We start from the raw sequence: 7,962 nt of genomic DNA on the forward strand, positions 1-7,962 counted from the left end.
TTAACCCACATAAACAGTTTAGAAATGCCTTTGAATAAAATAAATAAAAATATAATAATCACATGATATACCAATATGAAATATACTCAGAGTCGCAAAGTGATTTCATGCTCTTTATTCAGCTCATAGTGGTGAGGAGGAATGAATGAATGTCCCCTCAAAGTATCTGCTTTATATACATTATTTACACAATGGGCTGCACATGATTGGCTAATTCCGGAATTCTACTGTAAGCCAATCAGGTTGTGGATTCACTTCAATCTGGAGCATGATTGGGTGGTTCCTGCCAACCAATCATACTGCTGCATTGTTCTAGGACCAATCAGACTGCTGCCTTTTGGATCCTATTGTTCTAGGACCAATCAGACTGCTGCAGTTTGGATCCTATTCGACTCAGTACATAACACAATATATTCAGCTTTAAGTCATCAAATATTGAATAATCAAGCGTTTATATGAACATGAGTGTGTGGACAATGCCCAGGGGGAGATGGGAAGACTGAGGTGTACAACTGAGGTGTACAAAAAGGTATATGTTGTGGAGGGAATGAAAAATATAGTATATCTCATGATACTCAGGGTCATAATCTGATTAAATTTATCAACAGTCAGTTCAGGACAAGCAAGAGGAAGACATTCTTCAAATAATGCATAAATAACTTACGTAGCTGCTACCTTAGGTGCTTGAAAAGAGTAGACTAACTCATGACAGATGGCTCTGTTTGCTACTGTTAGGAAAAGCAGTGAAATACAATCTCTGCAGTGTTTGAAACTCCCATTGTTCTAGGCGCATTTTGCAACAGGGAATTTCATTAATGTGAGCAGTTTCTGCACCTAGGATTTCAGATTAAAACTGCAGAGTTGAAGGAAAGGAGGACCTTTCTCTGTCTCCCCATTTCCAGCTACTCTCTGAAGACTGGATAAGAGATCTGGATAAGAATATTAAGGGGGTGGGCAGGGGAAGGACTAGACCATGTGAAAAATGAACATAATATTTTAGCTGCAGTTCTCTCATTTTCAGCTTTGTATCCTTGTTATTTAAAAAGTGCGCCTAGACATTCCGTTGTTGTGCCCATAACCTAGTTTAAGGTGCCATTTAGCTCCTAGCTTTCATATCTCTGTTTCTAACACTGATTCTCTGATATACAACATTACAGCAGGTAATACTGGGGATAGAGTTTAGCTGTCTGTTTCTCCAGAGAGTGGGACTGGAAATGGTGAACATTTCTGAGAGGCAGATTTCAGCTTAACATGGAGGGGTGGGTACATCCCAATGGCAAGATTTGTTCAGCAATGGCAGGGACTGCCCGGAGAGGTGAGGGGCTCTCCTTTGCTATAGTGCATCACCTGGTGATTGTTAAACTGGTTTGTCTACAATGCAGGTATGCCTGAAGTGATCAGTATGGGAAATGTAACAGTATAGACACCTGATTTGGAGTAGTTCAACATTCTGAACCAGCATTCTGGTCTTGAAGTGCCCTATAGGTTATTGGGTTTTTTTTTAAGTACCCCTGGAAATGTATGCATTTATTTTATTTAAAGCATTTGTACCCCCCCTCTCCAGCTGAAAAGGGCTCCTGGGGTGACTTGCATAGATCAAGAGTAAAACAATCCCTGTCCTCAAGCTTACAACTGAAAAGACATCTGCAAGCGCCCTCAGAGAAAGTATGGCTTCCCTGAGAGCCAGCGAATAACATCAGATCATACAGAATAAGCAGAGAGCCTGATAGTAGAAGAGCATTTAAAAAAACAACAACTTGTAATTACAGCATTCTTCTATCTGGCATGATGCGATGCAACCAAAGTCAAATCATTTGATTGTATTTATTTATTGGGGTAGCCCATCCCTTTACTCAAGTGTCCCAGGACATCAATACCATTAAAAAAGAATCACAACTAACAACAATAATAATAATAATAATAAAAACAAAATCAATCAGCATAATACTATTTATAACCACCACCAAATAAAACAGGCAGCAGAAGTGAAAACAAAACACTATGCCAGGGGTCAGCAACCTTTTTCAGACCTTGTCGGGGGCTGGACAGTATTTATTTTTTTTTGGGGGGGGGGGAGAAATGAACGAATTCCTATGCCCCACAAATGACCCAGAGATACATTTTAAATAAAAACACACATTCTACTGATGTAAAAACACCAGGCAGGCCCCACAAATAAACCAAAGATGAATTCTACTCATGTAAAAACACGCTGATTCCCAGATCGTCCCTGGGCTGGATTTAGAAGGTGACTGGGCCGGATCCAGCCCCCGGGCCTTAGTTTGCCTACCCATGCACTATGCACTTCTTTATCCAGGTGTTTGAGGAGGGATGAAGGGGATATTTTACCTGCCATAAGGTAGACTATTTCCAAGCTGCAGGGCCATAATAAATAAAGTACACCTCTAGGCCCCTCACAATGTGAACCTCACTCCATGGAGGAACCATCAAGAGGGCTTCCTCTGCAGGTCTTAAACAAGCAAGCTGGCACTGGAGGAGGCATTCTTTCACATATTTGGAAGCTTTAGGACTTCATATCATAATAACCACTTTAAATCATGCCTGAAACGTCACTGGCAGCCTGCGACCAGAAGTTCCCATTAGCACACTTGTCATCACATTCTGCACCAGTTGTAACCTCTGTACTGTTTTCAAGCGCAGCCCCAAGCAGAGTGCATTCCAACAGCTTAACATGGAGGTTATCAGAGGATGGAGGACTCATGGTTAATTAAAAATAGCTGGCAGGGCATAAATGCCTTGTTATGCATTGATGGGGGTGGTGCCCGCTATTTTGAAAGAGGCGGTGGTGTGTCCATTCCTAAAAAATAATGTCCACCCTGGATCCCCTAGTCAGTGATAGCTATCAACTGGTTGTTAAAAGGTAAAGGTAAAGGTACCCCTGACCGTTAGGTCCAGTTGTGGACGACTCTGGGGTTGTGTGCTCATCTTGCTCTATAGGCCGAGGAAGCCAGTGTTTGTCCCAGGCAGCTTCCAGGTCATGTGGCCAGCATTACTAAGCCGCTTCTGGCGAACCAGAGCAGCGCATGGAAATGCCATTTACATTCCCACTGGAGGGTATTTATCTACTTGCACTTTGACGTGCTTTCGAACTGCTAGATTGGCAGGAGCTGGGACTGAACAATGGGAACTCATCCCGTCATGGGGATTCAAACCGCCGACCTTCTGATTGGCAAGCCCTAGGCTCTGTGGTTGTTAATATACCATTTATTTGGCTTTACCTGGAAGCTGCAGCTGGTGCAAAATGCAACAGCTAGGTTGTTGTCTGGGTTCAAGGTTTTGCTTTTAGTATTTAAAATCCCAAACATCTTGAATTGTTTAAGGGGCTGCCTCTCCCACTACATTCCTCTCCAGCAATTGTATTCTTCAGATGGGGCACTTCTGACAGTACCATCTGCACTAACAGTGTGCTTAGCCTGTACTAGAAATCAGGGAGTGCTACAACTCCACCTCTCTGGAATCAGTTAGCAGCCCAAATCAGACAGGTGCCTAGTGTCATGATGCTTAAGCAACTACTTTAATACATTTGGGGGGGGGGGCGTAAGCAGGCTTTTCCTGAGGTGTTAACTCAGTCATTTATGGACTATTTTATATCTGATGGAATTGTTTTGCTGTTTTTGGAGTTTGTAGGGATGGTTTTTATTGTTTATGCAGTTGGTTGAATTGCTTTTATTGTTGTTGTGTTTGTGCTTTCTTATTCTTCTTATAATCATGTACAGTGCTTCAACAGTTTTATGGTCTATAAATCTGTTTGACAACAACCATTCAATCTAAGAAAGGCCGTAAACTGGCAATGCAGCCAGAGCTGGGCATAAGCCTCCAAGGCTACCTGGATTGTCAATGGAACATAGGAAACAGCCTTCTATTGAGTCGGACCACTGGTCTCTCTAGCTCAGCACTGCCCACACTGACTGGCAGTGGCGCTTCATGGAAATTCTTGTGGAAATTAGAAGCATCATTCCAAACCAAGTCATTTCTAATTGTAACACTATAGCTCAACTTAACCACTATGCCAGCAAATTAATGTTAAAAGGTAGCGTAATGTTGCTGCGGTTTGTAAGGTAAGGAAGCTGCAGTTTGTAAGGTGATCCAAGATGGGATACAGATTTCTGCTGCATCTAAAGCTACCCTGATCATTATGGCCAGGCAGTTAGCAGTTGTTGTCATGTCAACTCTGTTTATAGCATTTCTTCCTTCCTTCTTCCTCCTCCTTCTTTGACGATCACTCATAGCCAAGTAAGATTGTCTTCCATGAACACGGTCTTAACAGTGAGTCCGTAAGTGACTGTGGAAGCCAATTCTGGATCCACACGTCCTTCCACAGTGGGGACATAGGTTTCCAGGTGGGAGTTGTTCACGGTGAGAGTTTGCCAAGCGTGCCTTCCTCTTAGAATGTTTCTCCCTTACGTCCTGAGTGTGTCTTCAAAGCCCATGACACCTTTGGTAAAGGCTGTGCTCCAATTGGAGCACTTGCAGGCCAGTGTTTCCCAACTGTCGATGTTCATACTACATTTTTTAAAAGATTTGCCTTGAGAGAGTCTTTAAACCTCTTTTGCTGACCACCAGAATTACGCTTTCCATTTTTAAGTTTGGAATAGAGTAGCTGCTTTGGAAGACAATAATCAGGCATCCGAACAACATGACCAGTCCAAAGGAGCTGATGTTGAAGAATCATTACTTCAACACTGGTGATTTTTCCTTCTTCCAGTAAACTGGCTTTAGTTCGCCTGTCTTCCCAAGTGATATGCAAAAATTCTCAGAGACCCTGTTGATGGAATCTTTCAAGGAGTTGGAGATGGCGTTTATAAGTGGTCCATGTTTCACAAGCATACAGTAAGGTTGGTAGTACAGTAACTTTGTAAACAAGCATTTTGGTTTCCCTGTGAATGTCCCAGTCCTCAAACACTCTGCACTTCAGCTGCACTCACAAAGCTCATGCGATGCTGGATTTGCATTTCTAGACATTGGCAACCCCCCCCCCCAATGTTTGCAGTGCAAAACTAGGAAATGTAAGAGGAAGTACCTCGTAGAAGAAGACTCTGCAATCACACGACTTTAGTATGACCAGCGTTGCTAAGGGAAGCAGGATTTCAGTCCCGGAGCAATGCTGCAGGGATAGAAACAGTTGTCATAATCAGATGTCACACAGCTGCACCACAGAATTGCTAAATAGTACACAAAGTAGGACCAGAGTTTGATTTATTTTAATATTATTAAATGTTATTCTAATCCCCTTGCACTAGTGGCCCATTGTGCTAGTGGGAGTCCTTGTTTTGGCTTCCACTAGCACACTGAGTTAGTTGAATCTGACCCTGCAGTTTGTTAAGCGCGATTAGAATTGTTAGGAGACCAATTTTCTCCCAAAGAGCTACAATTCCCAGAGTGCCCCGGGAAGAGGGGCTGATTGTTAAACCACTTCTGGAAGTTGTAGCTCTGTGTGAGGGGAATAGGGGTTTCCTGACAATTCTAATCATGCTTAACAAACTATACTTCCCAGCATTCTTTGAGAAAACCTTGGTAATAACGATTCAGGTGGTGCAATTTCTTCTGCCAGCCCTGGCTGCAACCCTATACCCATTTACCTGAGAGCAAACCCTATTGAACTCAATCGGATTTATTTCAGAGAATTATAGGAAGGTGATGTAAGCAGAGCAGGTAGTGGCAGAAGACAGGTAATGAGAGGGCTAATGAATAGATTTAAGACCTTCTGGCAAAACTGCTCCCACCACACCACCAATCCATTTGAAATGTCAAGATCACCAGTGGCATCCTAACTGCAGCTAAGGTTCCAATCTGAGTATAGTTATGTGCATTCAGGTACATTTATTTATATACTCTGCCATTCAACATATTCAAAAAGGCAGCTTTCCAAAAGGCCATAACTGCAGACCATAACTGCAAGCCAATTTTTACACTAAATGTCCATGAGAGTTGGTATAATGAAGTAGCTAAAAGAGTAAACTCCAAATCTTGCCTTTTCCATGAGCTCACTACTTATTTATTCAGTATTGATGTTTCGCTGTACACCTATATGCTTTGCAGGAGAGCAGGATACGAAGACACTCATTCATAAATAAATAAATAAAATATTTGCATGCAGCCCCATATAACAAAGTTTTCTGGGTGGCTTACAATAAAATATAAAAACAAGTTAAATACAAAATAAACCACGATGCAGTAAAATAGGAAGCAACATGTATACAGTAGGAAGACAAAACTTACCACAACCACAAAGTTGAAACACCAATTTTAAAGCTGAAAGGACCAGACCACACATGCTATTTAACCAAGTACTATGTACATGCTGTAGTTGTGCCCAAGGCCTTAGGTTCTCTGAGGAGGGGGCAGAGGAGCATCAGTGGATGCTGAGGGGAAAGGGAGACTGTCCGTTTTAGAGTATGGTTTTATTCTGTATATTTGTTATGTTTGTTTTGAAACTCAGTAAAAAAAAAAAAGGAAGTTATTTTAAAGGTAAACAGAAAGATCTTCACCAGGCACTGAAAAGACCCACAAGAATGGTGCCAAGTGAGTTTCTCTGGGAAAGCAGTTCTTATAACTAGGGTGCCTTAGGCAAGCAAGCGACTGTCTGTCAGCCTGAGCCCCACCACTAGCAATACAGATACCTTCCCACACTCCCACTACATAAGCTTATACAAGCCTCTAGCCGCACATCTTGTCTGGCGCATTTGCGAGCTTCTTTTGTGGATGTGTGATATTCTCAGTGGTCTTAAGATATTTTTATCAAGGTTTTTCTGAACTAAGCTGATGTTCCATAAAGACTACTCTTCACCCTCCTCATTTAATTCTCAGTCCATTTTCTCCACAGCCTTTTAAAATTGTGTAGGGACTATCTCACACCTTGCCAAAGGAGCATTTCATAAAGCTTTGAAACTAATCTATTTTCACTGCCTTCTACCTCCATTAGTATTTTACTTAAAATATGTGAAAGCTCTGCTTCCTTGCTCTCTGATATTGTTGTCTAATAAATGGCCCAACTGGCTACCACAGGAAGTATCTTTTAAGCTGATTTCTCTGCAGCTCTTACACAGTCATTGTAAGCAGGATAGTGCATCATAAGATACTGCACCTGAAGTGTGCTAACACTCGGAAAAAAAGCTATACAAATTATTGTGTCAACAATTTGATAGAACTAGTCCAGCAGGTGGCCTCAGAACAACTGATGATGTAGAACTGCTGCAGCTAAGCACAAATAGACCTGGGCAGTCCTGTGGATGAGAGGCAAGGATTATGACAGAATAGAAACACAACACAATTCCATCAGACCCAGCTAGCAAAGCCAATGGTCAGCGGTGCTGAGTCTTGTGATACAAAACATCTGTAGGGCACTGGGTTGGGGGAAAGCTGGTGTAAACACCCCAGACAATTTGCCTCTGACACACCCCATATGAAGCAGCCTTATACTTCCAGGTCCATCTAGCCCAGAATCACTTCCTCTGGCTTGGCAGTTCTCCAGGGTGCCATGCAGAGTAATGCCTTTTTTCAGCCTTATAACCCAAGATCCTACTAACCGGAGATGCCAGGAAGTGAATCGTCTAACCACATGTCCTCTGGAACCCTGCTGATTATAGTTGATATCAAGCTGGAGGACTGAGTTTGCAAGCAGGGTAAGTTGGGGTGGGGTAGGCTGTCTCTTCATGCCTGCACTGATGGTAGCACATCTTGGCAACAGAACTCATGCCCAGCCTTGACTCTCTCTGCTTCCAATCTAGCCGGCTCTCCTTCCCCTATTGGGATGGCCATTAACCCCTGAGCAGGACCTTCATCTGTTATCACTGCTGGAGCTGTCTCAGGGTTCTCCTCCTTCTCTATCAGAGCCTGCCATTCCTGCCCCATGCCGCCTAGCGACATAGGGCCCATGACAGATATTTTATATGAAAGTGTAAATTTAAAATATTTAAATAAAATAAATGAATCTGAGACCTT

Source organism: Podarcis erhardii (assembly GCF_964252035.2).
Source record: "Podarcis erhardii genome assembly, chromosome: 2".
NCBI classification, from domain to species: domain Eukaryota; kingdom Metazoa; phylum Chordata; class Lepidosauria; order Squamata; family Lacertidae; genus Podarcis; species Podarcis erhardii.